The following is a 20,744-nucleotide window of genomic DNA, read 5'->3' as shown; positions in this document are numbered from 1 at the left end:
AGGGTCTTCAGAAAGTTCGTGGAAAATCGAATCGTATGCTAAGTTTAGTTTGGGGCAAAACGTTTTAAAATTTGTGCATAGCTCTCTAACAGTGGGGCCAGCATTGCAGCATAGCAGTTTGAGCTGGCATTGTCTTGGGATCCAGCTCCTCCCGGTGAGTGTGGGAAAGCAGCGGAGGATGGCCTAAGGACTTGGGCCTCTGCCCCTCATGTGGGAGACCCCAATGAAGCTTCGACTGCTGGCCTTGGCCTTGCCCAGCCCCTGCTGCTGTGGCCGTGAACCAGCTCTCATTTGCTCTGTAAGTTCTCTCCGTCTGTAACTCTGCCTTGCAAGCAGAGAAATAAATCTGTAAAAAAAAAAAAAAAGTGTGTGGGATAAGAGAAAGTTATAAAAAAGGAAAGAGAATAAAAGAAAAGAAAGAAACAGAGAGAGAGAGAGAAGAAAGAAAGAAAGAAAGAAAAGAAAAGAAGAGAAAAAAGGGTGTCGTCAGGTGCCATGGCTCAACTGGCTAATCTCTTGCCGCAAGCACCAGGATCCCATATGGGTGCAAGTTTGTGTCCTGGCTGCTCCACTTCCCACCCAGTTCTCTGTTTGTGGCCTTGGAAAGGCCACAGAACAAGGTCTTGGGACCCTGCACCTGCATGGGAGACCCGGAGAAGGCTGTGGGCTCCTGGCTTTGGACTGGCTCAGCTCCAGCTGTTGTGGTTGTTTGGGGAGAAAACCAGAGGATGTGCTATTTTTCTGTCTCTCCTTCTTTCTGTAAATCCGCCTTTTGAATAAAAAGAAATAAGTCCTAGAAAAAAAGAAAAGGGTGTGGAAGGGGCCAGACTGCCAGATCAGAGGCCGTCCCCACCATGTGCTGGCGAGGTGACCACTCCCTGTCTCTCTGTGTCTTTGTCTGCAAACCATTTCTAATCCAGGAAGTTGCTGTGAAGGTTAAATGCGGAGACATGCATCTCCATTCCTTAGTACACTGCCTAGTACAGAGCACTCAATACACGTGATGTTAATGCTTTGCTTCATAAGAGACATGATATTGTGACGTTCGGCTGGACTGAGGACAGCTGGGATGTCAAACACATCCCTGGAATAAGGATTTAAATTAAAAATTCTTCACAGTGTTTGATCTATTGTTTAAAAACAGATGTTTTTATTTGTAATCACAAAGTGATTATTTCTAATTCACAAAAGTGATATGTGAGCACACCATAAAATTTAAATATTTAGGGGGAAAAATTGCCATTGCTAATTATCTGACATATAACAATCCTTAAATGTACAAATACTTGCATATATTTAAATAAGATTGAGCTCAGACTGTAAAATTTTGTATCCAGCTTTTTTTTCCCACAAAATAATATAGTGTGAACAGGATGGTATTTATTCTTTGAAAATATGACATTTAATTTCTGCACCCGTCTTATTGATGAATATGCAATCATTTAGTCAGTGCTATACCACTGAACATTTCGATTGTTTCCAGTTTTGACCTATTAGAAATCACAGCACTTACTTCTAACACATAAAAATCCTGGGAGGGGGCCCAGTGGCGTGGCCTAGTGGCTAAAGACCTCGCCTTGAAAGCCCCAGGTTCCCATATGGGCGCCGGTTCTAATCCCGGCAGCTCCACTTCCCATCCAGCTCCCTGCTTGTGGTCTGGGAAAGCAGTCGAGGACGGCCCAATGCATTGGGACACTGCACCCGCGTGGGAGACCTGGAGGAGGTTCCTGGTTCTCGGCTTCGGATTGGCACAGCACTGGCCGTTGCGGCTCACTTGGGGAGTGAATCATCGGACAGAAGATCTTCCTCTCTGTCTCTCCTCCTCTCTGTATATCTGACTTTGTAATAAACTGAATAAATCTTTAAAAAAAAATCCTGGGAGGGAAAGATATGAACGTTTTCAGGCTTCTGAGTGCTGCCGTATTTCGCACACAGAAGTGGCGTCCGTACACATCCCTCTTGTGGCACTGGGAAATGCCTGCTTCCTTGATTAGTGTAAAGATGGGTGCCCATTAGATACATGAAAATGAGATCTTATTCAACATTTTGAGTTTCCAGTGAATTTCAAATATTGGTCACTTGGATTTCTTCTGGGGGGACTTCACTAGTCATGTTTTCTTTGCCCATTTTTACTGAGGTGTTCCGTTTCATTTTAAACTAGAAAGAGCCCTTCCCTTAGAGCAGTACATCTTTGTGTTACATATAGTTTATAAAGTTCAAAAGAACAGTTAAGCCTCCCTGTCCCAATTCTCACAGTAAGTCAAATTAAGTGAAGAAGCAAACTGAAACTGTGCTTAGGTATAGAAATATACCAGTTTTATGTTAACAAGTCATAACATGAAGAAAGCTCCTATGAGGAACCCTATGGCAAAGGTGATCTTTTTTGTCTATTTTTTCCATTTCTCCAGCTTTCTATACTGGACACATTTAAATACAATTCTTGAGGCCGCTGTTGTGACACTGTGAACTGAACTGCTACTTGCAATGCTGGCATACCCTATCAGGGTGCCAGTCATTTCTGATCCAGTTTCCAGCTCATGCAGCTGGGAAGCAATGGATGATGGCCCACGTGCCTGGGTGCCTCTCCTCCCAGGAGACCCAGATTTGGAGTGCCTAGCTCCCGGTCTCCACCTGACCCAGACTTGGCTGTCGCAGAGGACGGAAGATCTCTCTCTCTCTGTCTCTCCCTCTCTCACCGTCCCTGTTAAATAAACAGACTGTTCCTTGCACTTACAGTTTCTGGGTGCTTCTGCTGCCAGGGAGACGAGCAACCAGCAGTTCATCTGTCCCCCACAAGGATCAACAGTAACTCTTGAATAAATCAGTAAGCTGCAGCAGATGTTTGACCATTCAGAGTCCCCAAGATCAAGGCCTAGCCCTGTTCCCACTTCCAGCTTTCTGCTAAAGCGGCTCCAGAAGTTGGGGCCCCAACAGCCACGTGGAATACTTAGACAGGGTTCCAGCTACTGTTTTTTTTTTTTTTTCCCAATTTTTTTAAACATTAGTTTGTTTTTATTGGAAAGTCAGATTTACAGAGAGGAGGAACAAGGAAAAAGATCTTTTCTCTGTTGAGTCACTCCCCAAATGGTTGTAACAGGCAGAGCCGAGCTGTTCCAAAGTCAAGAGCCAGGAGCTTTTTCCAGGTCTCCCATATGGGTGCAGGGTCCCAAGACTTTGGGCCATCCTTGACTGCTTTCCCAGGTCACAAGCAGGGAGCTGGATGGAAAGTGGAGCAGCCAGGACGTGAATTATTTATTTTCACTTGAAAGGTAGATCACATTTATGGAGAGGAGAGACACAGAGGGAGATCTTCCATCTGCTGATATTCCCTGAATGGCAGCAACAGGTAGAGCTGAGCCAATTCAAAGCTAGGAGTTTCTTCCAGGTCTCCCACATGGGAACAAGTTCCCAAGGCCTTGAGCCATCCCTCACTGCTTTCCCAGGCCTCAGCAGCTGAATGGGAAGTGAAGCAGCCAGGACATGAGCCAGAACCCATATAGGATCCCAGCAAATGCAAGGTGAGGATTTAGCTATTGACTCATCGCACGATGGGCTTGGTATTGCCTATTTGAGGCATGAACCAGCAGATGGGAACTCTCTCACTCTGCCTCTCAAGTAATAATATTTAATCACAGAACTAATATCTTTATGTGACCATAAAATTTTATTATCAGTAACTTCTTTGGAGCCTTGGTTAGCTGACCCAGGAGAGGGAGAACTTAGTTGAAGAAGTTTGTGTGAAAGCAACAGACATGGGCCCCAGCATGGTAGCTTAGTAGCTAAAGTCCTCACCTTGCATGCATCAGGATCCCATATGGGTACTGGTTCTAATCCCCACGGCTCCACTTCCCATCCAGCTCCCTTCTTGTGCCCTGGGAAAGCAGTCAAGGATGGCCCAAAGTCTTGGGACCCTGCACCTGTGTGGGAGACCCAGAAGAGGCTCCTGGCTTTGGATCAGCACAGCACCAGCCATTGTGGCACTTGGGGAGTGAATCAACAGAGATCTTCCTCTCTGTCTGTCCTCCTCTCTGCATATCTGACTTTCCAATAAAAATAAAATTTAAAAAGAAGAAGAAAGAAGCAGCCAGAGTCCAGTGTGATAGCCCAGTGACTAAATCCTCGCCTTGTACCTTCTGGAATCCCATATAAACACCAGGTCATGTCCCAGCTGTTCCACTTGCCATCTAGCTCCCTGTCTGTAGCCTGGGAAAAGTCAAGGATGGCCCAAAGTCTTGGGATGCTGCACCTGCGTGGGAGACCTGGAAGAAGCTCCCAGCTCCTGGCTTTGGATCAGTTCAGCTCCAGCCGTTGTGGCCACCCGAGGAATGAAGCAGTTCACAGATCTTTCTCTCTGTATCTCCTTTTTTCTGTATATCTGTCTTTCCAATAAAAAAAATTTTTAAGTGAATCTTTAAAAAAAAAAATGAAAGAAAGAAGCAGCCAGAGGGGCTCAGGAAGCAATCAGCATCATCAACCTTGAAATTTTAATGAAACGTCACCAATGAACTCTCTCCTCCCCCCTGGAGCTCATCCCAGGCTTATGTATGAGATTTAAATCTGCAACAATCTGACTTCATCTTACCCATACACTATGATCAGGGAGGAAAAAAAACCTCATTAAGTAAAAACCTCCATCTCTGTTCATAGAAAAGTCCATCTCACTGCTGTGACGCTGATGGTCAGCGGTCAGGACCATGGGCTTCCAGGCAGCTGAGAGACCCCAGTAGCTAGAAAAGAGAGAGGCTCCCTGGGGTGGAGAACAGGGCGAGGTGGCAACATGCTGCCTCCCAAGTTCTTCATGCCACATGGCATTTCCTTCCCAACCAAGGGAGTTTCCAGAATGACTTTGCTTGTTCAGAGTGCAGCCAGTGGGATCCCAAACTGGGTCAGGAGGCACAGAGAGCTACTGTAGGGAGTGGTCAGAGCCAAATTCACTGAGTTTCCTGAAAATGGGCAAAGGCAGCTGCCAAGAAAAATTAAAAAGAAGGAGCTGGCATTGTGGTATAGCGGGTAAAGCCACTGCCAGGAAAGCGAGCATCCCTTATGGGACCCAGTTTGGGTCCCAGCTGCTCCACTTCAGATCCAGCTCCCTGCTAAAGGTCTGGGAGAAGGAGCGAAAGTTGGGGTCTGAGAGCTAGCAACCATGCAACCCTTGTGGGACCCTCGGATGAAGCTCCTGGCACCTGGGTTTAGGCTATCCTAGCCCTGCTCATTAGAGAATGAACTAGCAGGTAGATAATCTTTCTCTCTTTTGATCTGTCTATTCTTCTCGCTGCAACTCCGACTTTCAAATAAATCCTTTTTAAAAATTTGAAAGGTAGCCAGAGAAATAGTATTTCCTTTAGCAGAATTATGGTCACAGCTACCTATGTATGAGGATCAAATATTTGAATGATTTTTCTTCAGATAGAGAGGGCTAGAAATCTGCCTTTTGAGGATAAGCTGTATTGGAAGCAACAAGCTATGGAGTGCTCAGTGAGCACCTGTTTTTGGCAGCTGAGACAGGCACTGGGAGATTGGAGCATCAGCTTTGCCTTGCAGGGCTTTCCCATTCCTGATGAACAGACCACAGCCTGCTTAGAAAAGTGCAACACGGTGTTCTCACTGATCAGCCGGCCAGAGAGAGCAGAGTGGCGGGGAGGAGGGGCCGGGCACAGAGGGCACAGGGCTCCCTCTGTGCTGGGAGCCAGGCTCAAGTCTGTACACTCCCTCGGTGGATGGAGACTGGCCAAAGTGCACCATGCACCTGCAAGGGCCTGGGCTCAGGGACTGTGGCTCTGAAGCTTTCCAGTGTAGTTTCCCAAAGACTTCTCTCAGCCGCTCACCTCCTCTTCCCATCCCACCCTCCGGAGAACTTGCTGAGCACCTGCTATTTTGTTACCTTGCCTGAAAAGTCGTGCTGTATTGTCAGATAAATAGCCAGGTTCCCTGGCATCCTGCAGGAAGGCCCTTTATCTCTGGCCAAAAGACACTTGGAAAAAGCTCACACCATCTTCTCCCAGGTAATCTGTCTTTTAAACTACTTTCTTTCTAGGAGAGAATTCCAGCTGACAGTGAAGAGAGAAACGGTTCATTTGGAAGACAGAAATAGTATAACAATTTGTGAGGGCATTAATTAATGAGTCTCTAATGGCTGACTTTAAATCACAGAAAATGCTAGGTTTTACTTTGCTTTTTGAAAAGAACTTTGCACATATCTCATTTTCCCCCAATCATCACGGCTATGACTTTTAATTTAATGCGTAGAGGAGTAGCTGTTCACAAAGTGCTTTTGAATGTTTCCTCACTTGGTCTTATGCTCTAAGGCCCAATGGCTGTTGCCCCTCTCATCTTCCATGTGAAGGTGCCCAGACAGGACAGGTGACTTGCCCAAGACCACCGAGTTCCCTGCAGCCCAGGTCTGCTCTCTGCCAGTTCTGGGCATGTTCACAGCTCCACGCTGTGTTCTGCTGTTTAATGTAAAAATGGAAAACAGCGTATCAGCCTGGGCACCGTTTTGTGGCTAGGTTATACTTGGCTTAGCTTCGCACCTGGGCACCCTTTGAAATGTGATTCAGAGCTAGGAAAAAAGCTATTTTAATACACCCAAGTGTGGCTTAGTTGAATTTTTCCTAGTCTGTGTGTGACTAAGAGAACACGGTGTCTCAAGTAGTTGCTCCTTCAGTACCCTGACAATGTTTGTTTGGCTCAATCCGTAAGGAAGAATTCATTTCCTCTAGAAAAACACTGGAAATCACATAACAACCATTGAGGTAAGGTAGGGTGATTCACAATATTTTTCAGCTATGGTAATTAAAGGAGAATTGCCATCATGGTTTGATTTGAAGCAGCTCGAAAGAAAACACTCCAAGGAAATGCACAATAGCAAATACTAAGAGAAAGAGACAAGAGAACAGTAAAACTTTCCACCAAACATGCCAGAAAAACCAACAAAGCTGCTTGCCCCTGCAGGGGAGGTGGGACTGTATTAGCACCTGCTGGGAAGGACACCTTGAGCGTCCCCCGGTGGCTACCTGCCCCTCCCCAGGGAAATGTAGCACTCCAGGGCAGGCAGCCTCCTCCCCGACAGCGCCCTAACCCTTAGGAAGCATGCCTTCTTCAGACACAAACACCACCACAACCGCTAGTGCGAAACCCTGAGACATTTGGGAAGCAATATCACCCAGATTTGTCCCTTCATAGAGATGTTCCCTGGCTCTAAATAGCTCAAAGTATTTTAAAACAGTGGAAAACTTTGTGACCAATTATGACAAAGTCAAAATCATTGCTGATGCTGTGCTTACTAATGGAGGTAAGACCTGACTAGGCTATTTTTAGGCTTCTCAAAGAACATCTTCCTGAATCACAGCACTCAGTAAATGGAATTTCCTACAGCAAAGGAAAGAATTTGGTCAGGGTTCAAGTCCACCTTGGATTTAGGGATCCTCACCTTCTCAGGGTCATTGAGCACTGACATCACAGGTATGATTTCCAAATTAAGAATGTGGGTCTCTGCCTTTAGTTTTGAACCTAAAAAAAAAAGAACAAAATAATAACCTGGCATGTACCCACTATTATGTGGCAGCTGTAGAGCAAAGAAAGCCAAGTGAATGACTCACTGTCCTTTGAACACGTCCTCCACATTCCAGCCCCCGCACCTTAGCCGTGGAACTCTCCACACTGCATCGCACCCGGCGTGCCCTTCCCTCCCGAGGGAAGCTGGCCACATACACTCCTCTTGTTGGCTGAAAAACAGACATAGCTGCCTTCCCAAGTCAGAGCTCACTCCGCCTTTCCAACTCCAGGCGCCTTCCCCGTGCCCCACACATTCACAACGGGGCATGGAAAATGTGAGTTCGGTGTCCCATGACCCCAAGAAGTGGGGCCAAGGTGAACCTGCCCCCTGCCCCCAATACTCCCCCTACTTGTGCGAAGCTCCATTTCTTCAGTACTGTGGTTCAGGATTCTGTTCTTTGGCAAATATAAACACAAATTCACAACTCCGGAATGGAGCGTTATCATTTGTACCCACTCTAGCAATGCAGCCTGTAAGTTCCAACAGTGCAAGCATTTCTTCCCTCCTTCCTCCCACCCTCCCTCTCTTCTTTCTTCTTCCTCCTTCTTTCCAATGTCTCTCTTTCTCAGGTGCCTCATGCCAAACACTTACAAGTGCAGGAATCTGTTGATTGGATCATGACTGGTGATGCCCACGAATCGGCTAGGGAGGCAGGGTGGCTGTTTCTCGCTCTCACCCAGGTGAGGGTCTCTGGCCTGTTGGTTGGTGCTGTTACTGCGCCCGGGAGCGAGGGCATAGCAGAGAACCACAGTGTCTACTTTAATCACACCCTTGAAAGTCAGCTCCTTCTTTCCTCTGGCTGTTAGCCCACCCGGGGAAGGGGAGCTCCTTAAGAAAACTGAGAATTCAGTGGGGTTGATGAGTTTATGGTTAACGGAGGACCAAGATCAACTCCAAGCAGAAAACAGAGCTATACACTGACTTGCTGGCTAGCTGATGCAGCACCCACCAAGGAGTTAATCCTCAATTTGACCATGCCACACCCCTCTGGAGAAAACATTTGAGAAATTCAGTATGGAGTCAAATGTCCCATTGTCGCCTTTCCAATGGGGCTGGAGCCACCTGCCTGAGGAGGGGAGTGGGGCAACATGGATCCTGGCTGCCAGTGTGATCGGAGGCTCTCAGAAGAGCTGACGAAGCAGGACGCGGGGGAGTGCTGGAAGCAGGGGCAATGGAAAGCCATCCAAGGGAGTCCATGAGGAGAGAGCAGGCAGGCGGCAGGAGACCCGAGAGGATAGGACTTATCTCAGGAAGCGAGAGCAGAGAGCTCTTAGAAAAAGGATTCAATTGCATGAGAGGAACTGTCGGAGGCATTTTCTCCCTGATCCCACAGAAAGCTTTGCTGAGTGAAGGGCTAAGTGACAGTGAGGAATTCTGATGACCTAAGGCATATTGGCAGACTGGCTACACGGGGAGACAGCAAGCACAGCGGGGAGGAGCCTGACTTGGAGAAAGAGCTGGCTTCCAATCTCAGCTGAGTGTCCCTGGCCAAGTTCCTCCATGTCTGCCACACAGCACTGCAGAGGTGGCCAAGAAGGGGCTGTCCCTAGCACTCAGTAAGTGAGACACCCACCAGACACAGAAGTCTGGTTGATTTCTTGATCTGCTTTTAAGCGTCTCTGGCTTTGGGCTACCCTGGGGGTGCCAAGGAGAACCCGGACAGAGAAAAGGTGCTGTGGAGGGATGGCACTGCCAGTGCACTTCTAGGAAGAGCTGTGTGTGACACTGTACTTGAAATCGGTTCCTGCCGCAGGCTGTAATGGCCCCGTCCGTTCTCATTAGGCACAACATCCTCATAGAGGTCGGTGACGCGTGCCTGCTTCGTGTTGGCAGTGCTGAGCAGCATGGAGGCAGCTGGCATCTGGGCTGCGGCCAGCGAGTGGGAGGAAGAGCAGGCCTTGGAGGTGGAGGCAATAGATGCCTTCGAGCAAGCAAGCACGTGTCCGCAGTGGACTGCCAAAGCAGGAGGCCTCAGAAGGGACACGCAGGCTGCACCTACAGGGTGAATGATATTATAAATGCCCAGATGGCCTTTGGTAGAAAAAAACCAAAAGTTCTCCGTTTTCCCAGCAGACTCACAGCTTGAGAAACTGAGAGACACTGAAGTTATTGATCTAATCAGGTCAGAGCTGAGAACTGACAAGTCAGCTTTCTTGGGCCCTTTGCCCAGTGGTAGTTTCTCAGACTTACTGATTACATTTGGTGACTCACCTAGAGTAGCTGCAGCACGTTCTAATTGGCGTTTCCGTCCATTAGGGTTACAAGCCAGCCTCCCCGTGTCAGCTGTGACCTTTCACGCTCACCCTCCTCCGGGTGACAGTTACCCTTTCCCCAGGCCACCGATCGCAGGTCTGCGCAGGATGCACATGAAAACCACCACAGCCATGCTTTGCTCAAAATGGGAAGGGATTTCTGGGATGGTTCACAACCATTGTTGTGATGTCCTGGCTGCAAGGAGTCTCCTCAGGTGGCTGTTCCCGCATCTGCCAGTGCCATCATTCCCCAAGTCCCCTGGAGGAGGCATGAGGCCTGTGGCTGCTGTGCTCACCATGGACGGGCGCCCCGGGCAGCGCCCCCAGCACACAGGCTCCTCCTGCCCAGGACCTCACAGCAAGCAGCAGCAGAGCATCCAACTTAGACAGGTGTCCCCACAACTGTGCCTAAGATGTCTTCGACAAGGACAAGAGCTCAGCTGCTGTCCTTCCGTTAACTGCATTCGGTTTCCGCAGTGCCTTGGCCACTCCACTGGCACCAACCTAAGTGTCAGAGGCCTCCCACGTGCTCTTTGTTGTGCTAGGATTTCACATCAATGACCTGTTCCTGTGTTTCCAACCCACACCCAGCCTTTGTCCTTGACATTGGGACTGATCCCTGTGGCCTCGTTAGACCGGGTACTAATGTCCTTCAACTTTAAACATCCAGGGCTGCGCTAAAACTTTGAGAACTCCAAGCAATGGAAAATGTGGAAATGGTGCATTTTAGACGATACTAGAGATTTCAAAAAGTTCATGGAAGACAAAACCAAAAGTTTGTTTGAATGCACAAATTTGAAATCTACACCTAGTGTGTCTTTAATATACATTTTCTACGTAGAGTTTGAAGAGCTCTTATGTAGCTCGAGTTCAGAATTTTTTGTGGTACAGTAGGTTAAAGTGCCCACTGTAATGCTGGCATCCCATATGAGTATTGATTTAAGTTCTATCTGCTCGTACTTTGGAATCTGCAGAGGATCCCTGGTACCATGGCAGAGAGCGGAGGACAGAACAAATTGATCAACTACCCCAGCCAAGTGTTGGCAGTGAATATCTGGGCAAATGGAGACTCTAAAGTGGACTACGTCAACCAGCGGATTCTGGAGAGATTTCATTGTGCTTGGAGTGGCAAGATGAGCAGTAATTCAAAAATGTTGAACTATCGAAACCTCATGAGCAGAACCCTTAGAGCATGCCCCACAGCTGGGAACCTAGACTGGTGTCAGGTAGCTGCCCTCCATCCTGGGGTGCAGAGGCGTTTGGGGGCTGGGTGTGGCTTCTCTCCATATCTTCATCCTTCCCCAGATACAGGGAAAAAAAAAGAGAATGTGGAAATGGTGATCTCACCCACCTTCCCGTAGCCCTTGACCCTAATCACCGTACTCAACTATGTAAAAATCACCAAAAATAAAAACAAAAAAATAATTCTTGGAAAAAAGTTCCATCTGTTCTATGTCCAATCCACCTACCTGTTAATGTGCCTGAGAAATCCATGAAAGAGAGCCCAAGAATTTGGCACCTGCCACCTGCATGGGAGGCCTGGATGGAGTTTCAGGCTCCAGGCTTTTGCCCGACCCAGCCTTGACTGTTGTGGCCCTTTGGGGAGAGAACCAGCAGATGGAAGATTCTCTCTCTCTCTCCCTCTGTAAATCTACATTTCAACTAAGTAAGTAAATCTTCCTTAAAAATCAAACTGTATTGCAGCCAAAATAAGCTTACCTTTGAATTCCATTTCCCATAAACGTTTTGAACTCCACCCATGCAAACTCCAACAAGCCAAATGATGACCATCTAAATTCTTTATTCTTTTTCGCCAGAACAATCAAATGCTCCTCCTGCCCACGTATTTTGGCAGCCTGCATTGCTGGTGCCGAAGCCTGTCCTTAGTCTGCGGAGTGGTGAGGACCCCTGTTCCTCCCCACCCCACGCTCCACTGAGCTGCAGGACCTGCGAGGATGAGCCTGCTGCACCTGCCTTGTCCAGCCCTCCTTGTGGAATCGGGGTGGAGGTCTGTGCGGCAGGTAGGGTCACCGAATTCCTTGCTACTAGCTCCTTCCCCCACCCCCTGCCACTACTGCTTTGCCTTCTCCCCGCCCCCCATAGTGTGTCTCTGTTTTGTCTCTTCTCATTGAATTGATGGCTACTGATTGCTTCTGCAGCCAAGATGACTAGAACGCCAGGATGAGGGCTGCACTGAGTTACTACTGCCCGTCAGTCACTGCCTCCTCCAGCAAGGCGCAACTCTCCTGGGGGTACTAAGGACCACCAGGGCAATTTAAGCAACAGGCTGAGACAATTGTTCTGCATGTGAGCAAAGATACACAGGTCACTGGGCCATCCATCATTTCTCACGGCAAATGTTTGGATGCCAGTTGAAATAGCTATGCATAATTTATTACCTAATTGACTAGCCCAAAGGCCATGAGAGAAATAACGGAAAAGCCCAGAGGACCTTCCTCTTCGTCTTTCCCCTCTCAATTTCTCTCTCTTTTCATCAAAGTGCATAAACCATGAGCTTCCTTGTTATTCGTGTCTCCAGATCATTATCTAATGACCCCTCTGTTTGCCACGCAACCCTCCCCGAACTCCTTCCCAGACCCACCCTTGAATCAAATGGAACGTTAGGGCCATGGTGACTGTATCTTGAATGATCAGTTATTCCCATGGCAAGCAGTTAAATCTTGGGGGTCTGGCGAGCTCGTGGAGGAAGGCTGCCAGCAAGGTGGGCGCTTCCCCGGGCACTGCATCCCTTTCCGCTGCCTTCCCGCTGCCTGTCCAGCTAGTTCTGCATCCTTGGCTTTGTCTCCCGGTTCCTCACAGGTCTCCATGGCTCAGATGCCGTTAATTTCCTCTTTTCATTTACTCACTCATGCTACCTCCTCTCACTTGGTCATCCTTTATAGCAATCTCCTCTGAATGTCCTGCCTGTTCACTGCTGTCCATCGTACTAGACACAAGTATTATGAGAAGCAGGCAGAATGGATCAGCCTGACACACTGGAGAGCATTTAGAGATTTTACGCAAGAAGAGATATTTCTGCTGTATCGGCAGGGAGGTTCTTGCTCAGATGGACAAGAGATGTGGAGCAGGTGGAGGAAGCGGAGCACACAGGCAGAGTGAGGGAATTCATTGTCTCCAGCAGCTTTTACAAAGCATGGCAAACCACATATCTCAAGTAACAGAAACATCTTTCTATGCTTCAGGAGGCTGGAAGTTCCAAGCCATGCTCTCGTCTGCAGCCTGCAGGAGGGACTCCCTCTTTGCCCGTCCTGCCCACTGGTACCTGAAGTCTGTAGCCCTCCTCGGCCTGCAGTGCCATCACTTCAACCTTGGCCTGCACTGGCACCCGTGCTCACTCTGCTGTCTCCCTTGACACGGTTGGCTCTCGATGCCAAGCCAGGGCCCTTTATGGGACCAGATAGCTGACTCTTCCAGGTGACTAGCACATGCTCCACCTTCCCATAACGAAAACAGAAAACCCTCACGTGACCCCGCTGGAAGGTGACGGCAGAGCACGTGGCCCCATATTCAGCCAGTAGCTGAAGTTCAAGAGGCACAGAGGACAATGCTCACCTACTTCTCCCACATATTGGGAATAACTGGGCCGCACCTGGGCCAGGAAATAGAGCTGGCACTAAGCTTTCAACTATAATTTTGCCATCGACAAATTGCAAAATATCTCATGTCTCCAGGGGCAAGTGGATTCTCTTGATACGTGATTCCATGCAATTACAGTCCCTGAAGTTAATACTTTCTATAAACTACGTTTAGTCTCTGAATTGGATCATACTTGTAGAAATTGTGTTCTAGGGCCTGACAGCGTGGCCTAGCGGCTAAAGTCCTCACCTTGAATGCTCCGGGATCCCATATGGGTGCCGGTTCTAATCCCGGCAGCTCCGCTTCCCATCCAGCTCCCTGCTCGTGGCCTGGGAAGGCAGTCGAGGACGGCCCGATGCCTTGGGTCCCTGCACCCGCGTGGGAGACCTGGAAGAGGTTCCTGGTTCCCAGCTTCAGATCGGCGCAGCACCAGCCATTGCGGCTCACTTGGGGAGTGAATCATCGGACAGAAGATCTTCCTTTCTGTCTCTCCTCCTCTCTGTATATCTGACTTTGTAATAAAATAAAAAAATCTTAAAAAAAAAAATTGTGTCCTAGCCCTACAAAATACCACACAGAATTTCCTTTCCAAGTACTAATGTGCATCAAACAGCTCTTCTTATAATTTCACAAGTGAGTCTGTCCTGGCAGGGAATTTTCCATTAACAAATACATGATTTCACCAAAAACAAGGAAGAAGGAAGGAAAAGAGAATGAGTAAGTGAGGGTAGCATCCTGAGGGATGTGCACACGTCGTCTGGCAGCCCTCTCGCCCCAGGGACCTAGTGGGATTGCGTGTCGCAGCCCCTTTGGTCTTAGGCATGTTGCATGAGGACACACGTGCTGTGTAAGAGCAACCCTGGCACTCCTGACACGCTCTAAGTGGCAGGGCACAACTGGTTACACTCCTTCACTCCTGGCTTTCAGACTGTGCATGCAGGGATGAACACCGGGCCTGCCACAAGGGACCCCGAGTGACTTTGAGGAGTAGGACAACAAAAAATCAAAGATGTGTAGGGTAAGCCATTGACATTGTTAGAGCGTGGGTAAAATGCTATTGTTGGGCAGTGTGAGATTCCTTTGTACTGAATAACTGCTACTTTGCTAGGCCAGGAGGTGCCTGGACTTTGGGAGGATTCCGCTATAGCGATAAATCTGTTCTTTGCTGCCTTGCAACTTTGTGAAGGAAAGGGCACAGTTCTTCTCCGGTCCCAAGAACAGGAGGAAGATAAGGGTGTGAGAAGGGGATGAGCCATACGGGCTTTGGCCCGTACTCTAACAACATTTCTTCTGAAAACCATATAGTCCATTCTGTGCTCATCTCAGCAGTGAATTCTTCATCCTGACTCCCTACTAACCAACTAACCAACACCTAAAGTGTAAAGAGTTATTTATTTGAAAGGCAGAGTTACAGAGAGAGGGAGAGAAACAAAGAGAGAGAGAGAGAAAGAAAGAAAAAGAAAGAAAGAAAGAAAGAAAGAAAGAAAGAAAGAAAGAAAGAAAGAGAGAAAGAAAGAAAGAAAGAAAGAAAATAGCATCATAGCAACAGTCTTTCACGCCCTAGCCTGAGCCAGGCTGAAATCAAGACCTTGAGATTCCATCCCAGCCTTCCGCACGAGAGGCAGGGGCCCAAACACTCCAGCTGCCCTCCACTGCGTTCCCAGGAATATTAGCAAGGAGCTGGATCAGAAGTGTCTCCATATGGGATGCTGGCATTACAGTTGGTGACTTAATTCAATGTGTCATAATGCTGTCCAACACCTTTCAATGTTAAAGGCCCAGAGTTCTCAATGGACTGTGCTCCCTAGAAGATTCTCCTAGAAGATTCTCCTGGGTGTGCACCTGCCAGAATGCGTGCGTCATGAAAGTCAAGGTTATAACATTTCAACAGGAAATTACTAGAGTATATTTTAAGTTTTACTATTTTGCTTAAAGATTTATTTCTTTTTATTGGGAAAGCAGATTTACAGGGTGAAGGAAATACAAAGAGAAAGATCTTCTGTCTGCTGGCTCACTCCCCAAGTGGCAGCAACAGCCAGAGCTGAGCCGACCAGAAGCCAGGAGCCAGGAGCTTCTTCTGGATCTCCCATCTGAGTACAGGGTCCCAAGGCTCCTCTACTGCTCTCCCAGGTCACAAGCTGCTCCCAGTGTAGCAGCTGGGATACAAACTGGCACCTATATAGGATCCTGGGGCATTCAAGGGAAGGATTTAGCCACTGAGCCATCTTACTATCCCAAATTTTATTATTTTTTGAAAATACATTGAAAGCCAGAGCAAGAGAGAGATCATCTATATGCTGATTTGCTCCTCAAATGCTTGCAGTAGCCAGCTCTAGGCCAGGCTCCATCCAGCAGCCAAGAATTCTGTCCTGCTCTCCTATATGAGTTGCAGTAGTCACATAATTTGGTCATATTTCATTGCCTTCCCAAGTTCGTCAACCGGGAGCTGGGTCAGAGTAGAGAAGCTTAAACTGGCATGGCAACGTGGGGTATTAACATCGCAAGTGGCAGCTTGGCCCATTTCCCCACAGGGCTGCTAATGTACATTTTTTTCTAGCTCCTTAGTTCTAATACTTGTCACAGAGAGCTATGAAATGTATCACTATGATAAGGAAAAATAGGATTTCGTTTTAGCCAACATTCAGCAATGAGGTCCCAAATGTGTCTGCACAGAGCAAATGGATAAAGGAAGCAGGAAGCAGGAAGGGAGTGGAGCCGTTCAGCCTAGTGGCCAGAATCTGTTTGACAGCAGGCGTCACAGGGAGTGGTCTAACTCAGTGCACCAAAATGCCACCCCGGAACCTCACTGTTCAAAGCAGCAGAGCCTGACAACTTAATGAATGCAGAATAACTCAAATACTATTCTGGCATAATCTACAGTATACTCTTTCATAAAAGTATGATCTACGGAAAGTGACTAAAATAGGAAAACTATTTCACTACTTAAAAGTTTAAAAATGATACACTACATAGGACAAAATATCACCATTATATTCTGGGTGCTTTTTAGTGTGTTGGTTGAAAAGCAATGGAGTGGGCATGTTCAGGGCAACTTTGGGATACCGTTATCCTATATTGCAGTGCCTAATTTGAGTCCCCACTCTTGTAATTCTCCTTCCTACCGATGCACACCCGGAAAAGGGCAGGCAATGGCTCAGGCACATGGGCCCCTGCCAACCACATAAGGGACCAGCCTCCCGGAGTTAGTTTCATCCAGTTCCATGATGTCACTTGGGGAGTTAATCAGTTCTTAGAAGATATCTCTGTGTTGTTGTTTTTTTTTTTTCCTCTGCCTTTCAAGTAAAATTGATTGTTTAAAAGGAAACAAAGAGGGTCTGGCAGCATGGCCTAGCGGCTAAAGTGCTCACCTTGAACGCACGGGGATCCCATATGGGTGTTGGTTCTAATCCCAGCAGCCCCACTTCCCATCCAGCTCCCTGCTCGTGGCCTGGGAAAGCAGTAGAGGATGGCCCAAGGCCTCGGGGTCCTGCACTCGTGTGAGAGACATGGAAGAGCTGCTGGCTCCTGGCTTCAGATTGGCTGAGCTCAAGCCGTTGAGCTCACTTGGGGAGTGAATCATTGGTCGGAAGATCTTCCTCTCTGTCTCTCCTCTTCTCTGTATATATCTGATTTTGCATTAAAAATAAATAAATCTTTAAAAAAAAAGAAAGGAAGGAAGGAAGGAGAGAGAGAGAAAGAAAGAAAGAAAGAAAGAACGAACGAACGAAAAGGAAGGAAGATAGAAAAATAAAGAAAAAACAAAGATAGAAATAAAAAAAAAAGAAAGAAAAATTGGGGCCCAACGCAATGACTCAATGGCTAAATCTATACCCTTGCATGCACTGGAATCCCATACAAGCGTCAGTTCATGTTCTGGCTTCCCCACTTCCCATCCAGCTCCCTGCTTGTGGCCTGGGAAAGCAGTCGAGGACGGCCCAAAGCCTTGGGACCCTGCACCTGCACAGGAGACTGGAAAGAAACTCCTGGCTCCTGGCTTCTGGCTGGTGCAGCTCCAGCCGTTGGAGCCATTTAGGGAGTAAACCAGCAGATGGAAGATCTTTCTGTCTCTCCTTCTCTCTGTAAATCTGCCTTTACAATAAAAAATAAATACATCTTTATTATAAGTAAGTTCTGAGTGTTCACTTTCCCTACAAAGTGATCTGATTTTTCTCTTTTGACCAAGGCCTTCTGAACTTGAGCTATAGATTCTATATGCCAACTTTCTCTTATAGCTGTATGTATCATCCATAAATTTAGTCTTACATAATTTGTGTGCATGTGTGTATGTAATTAAAAATTTTTTTTTGAAAAATAGGAAAATTCAATATAGAGGGTTATATAGTAGGCAATGAATGTTCCATGAAAATGGCATTGTGGTTTTAAGTAGATTTGCTTATTTTCAGAAGATACATGTTGAAGTACATGTTCAGGATTGAAAGGTTTTGATATCTGCAACGTAACTATAAATGGCTCAATCAAAAGTGTAGTTTGGAACAGGTGTTCAGCATACACTTGCAACACAAGCATTGTGTATTGGAGCACCTGAGTTCCCATCCCAGCTCCCACCAGCAGGCACCCTGCCAGGTAGCAGGAACAGCTCCAGGGCTGGGACCCTGCCACACAGGTGAGAGACCAAGGCCTTAGCCTGGTCCAGCTCTGCCTGTTGTAGGGTGAACCAACACATGGCAGGTCTCTCTCCTCTCTCTCCCTCTCTCTCTTCTTCCCTCTGCCCCTCAAATAAATACAATAGATTAAGGAAAAAATACTCTTAAGAAAAAATTAACTAACAGTGAAAATGGCAGGAGGTTAACTTTTTAAGCTAAGTAGTAGATACTTGAGTGATTATTTACTTTGATTTATATTCAAAACTGTTTAAAATACACATTTGATTTTTTTTTAAAGGAAGTTAATAGGCCCAGCGCGATAGCGTAGCGGCTAATGTCCTCGCCTCGAACTTGCCAGGATCCCATATGGGCGCCAGTTCTAATCCCGCTGCCCTGTTTCCCATCCAGCTCCCTGCTTGTGGCCTGGGAAAGCAGTCGAGGATGGCCCAAAGCCTTGGGACGCTGCACCCATGTGGGAGACCCAGAAGAAACTTCTGGCTCCTGGCTTCAAATTGGCTCAGCTCTGGCCAGCTCTGGCCATTGTGGCTACTTGGGGAGTGAACTCATCAGACAGAGGAGCTTCCTCTCTGTCTCTCCTCTCTGTATATCTGACTTTCCAATGAAAATAAATAAATCTTTTAAAAGGAAGCTACTTTCAAACACACACACACACACAAACCAGAAGCAGGAACATGAATATTCAGGCCAATTAAAACAGCCCATGTTTTGTGTGTGTGTGTGTTTACGAGTATGATGGTATCTCTGTTTGTAAGGTTTGTGTTGTTATTTCATGGACATGTCTGATGCACTTAAATCAATGTTACCGTGTTCTCGACTCCCTGGGAGGACAGAGGCGGGCAGGCTTAAGACCACAGCCAAAATCGCAGCCTCAAGGCATTCATGATGATTTGACATGCGAAGGCTTTATAATCCAATTCCAGCCAGAAAAATAAATGGATAATCTAATTTTTGATCTAATGGTATTTTTGAGAAAAATTGCTACACATAAAATGACTTGAATGCTATTTCCTAGCTTTAGGGTAATCTAAATCAAACTGTTGACATTTGACTGTACCTTCCTGATCAGATTTGCATGATGACAGAAACCATTTCCTGGCTTTTGATTACTAATGTCTGATCAACTCTTCCAAGGATATGAAATGCCACAAAAATCTTGGAAGGCATGATTTCTTCCAGGATAATGTTCGGCTGCAGATATTAACAGCTACAAAGAAGGACTATCTTGGATAGGTGCAAATGTAAAGAGAACGTAGCACATGAAAACTCTAATTTTGGTACATTTTCATTTGCTAAATCTTTTAAACTTTAACAAGCATCTGTCAAGATATACATGCTAAACACTTGATCTTTTGTTGTGTTCTTCAGAATGTCAATTTTAAGTTTAAATTGCCCCCAAAATATTTTGGAGGAGAGGGTAAGACACAGGATCTTGAAAATGACAGAAATGTTAATTTAGGGATAAGAAAATCCAATCCAACCCAGGGCAAAAACAACACAATCCGAAGGGACTGATGACGCAGATTCGGAGCTAAATTTATCCCAGTCCACACTGGGCGACCTCTATTTCTTCTTGTGACATTCGTAAGTGGCATTGTCAGGATATTTTTCAAATTATGCACATTTCAACAAAGCCTGTTGTCCTCTTCACTCCCAATTCTAGGATTCTAAGTCTAAAGAAGTAACAAAATTAGGATTTGGCTGCTGTTTAGGATAAAGATATAATTACACAGTTGCTCATTCACTATGCCCGCCAGGGTCCAAAGGACAAAGATAACCCAACCTTCACCTCCACGGAGCGCAAACCTGGCTCTCTGTCGCCATCGCCTGGCACACATGCATACTGCATCCTCACAGCACCCCTAAATGGGGGATCACTCCCTGTGATCGAGTTAAAGGTGAAGGTGAGTTACTCAGCACAGAAGGGGTCTCTTCTGGAAAATAATGGGACTCAGCTTAGGACCCAAATCATCTCTAAAAAATATCCTACTGCTTGATTTCAGTGTGTGCCACAAGGTTAAGCACTTAATTCTGTTTTATTTTCTAGTGGTTTCATAAGTATTACTCCTATTTCTCCAATGAAAATTGAAGTTTCTTCATGGCAAGGAGCATAACAGACTCTCTGCACGTCTCACTGTGTTCCATGCGTTATACCACCTGGCAGCTTAGGCTGAGCGCTGGCAGTGTGACACACCAACATCCTAATGAACGAGCGACGGTTCAAATCCCAGCTGATCCTTCCTGATCCAGGCCCTGCTACCGTGCCTGGGAAAGCAGCTGAAGATGACCAAGTGCTTGCACCCCTGCACCTGCACGGGTAAGTACAGACGGAGCTCTAGGCTCCAGGCTTTGACCTGGTCCGACCTTGGCTGTTGTAACCATCCTGAGACTGAAAATGCAGACATAAGACCTTTCTGTCTGCCCCTTTCTCTCAGTAACTCCAGAAATAAACACATCCAGTTTAAGAAAAGAGATTAACTTATCATTTAGTATCTTGCTTCATTTTTAGCAAGCCAAAATAACAATATAAAAATTTGAAATTGTTTTATACTGATGAATAAACAATATTAAGCACCATTAATATACTGGCCATCATTATTAACAATAATAAGTAAAAGTGTTACAAATGTGGACAGAGGTCAGCCAGCACTAGGAGCTTAACCGAGTTCACTGATTTTCTGACTTGTTCTACAGTATCAAGTTCAGTGGAGCCTTTTC

General features: G+C 46.7%; 1 long non-coding RNA gene across 3 annotated transcripts in view; it reads right to left on the bottom strand.

Moving 5' to 3' along the window:
* The window catches only part of LOC131479640 (uncharacterized), a 63,155-nt gene that overhangs the window by 26,556 nt on the left and 15,855 nt on the right, over positions 1–20,744 (bottom strand). For 2 of the 3 annotated variants that reach the window (XR_009245019.1, XR_009245020.1), the window contains exon 2: positions 7,409–7,509. This is a non-coding gene — a long non-coding RNA (uncharacterized LOC131479640). Of the gene's footprint in view, positions 1–7,408; positions 7,510–7,598; positions 7,687–20,744 lie in introns of those variants that run through there. The other variant, XR_009245018.1, reaches the window with a different exon arrangement.

This window comes from Ochotona princeps, chromosome 2 (assembly GCF_030435755.1).
Source record: "Ochotona princeps isolate mOchPri1 chromosome 2, mOchPri1.hap1, whole genome shotgun sequence".
Classification (NCBI taxonomy): domain Eukaryota; kingdom Metazoa; phylum Chordata; class Mammalia; order Lagomorpha; family Ochotonidae; genus Ochotona; species Ochotona princeps.
Note: the sequence above shows the minus strand (reverse complement) of the source record. Positions and strands in the feature narration are given on the sequence as shown.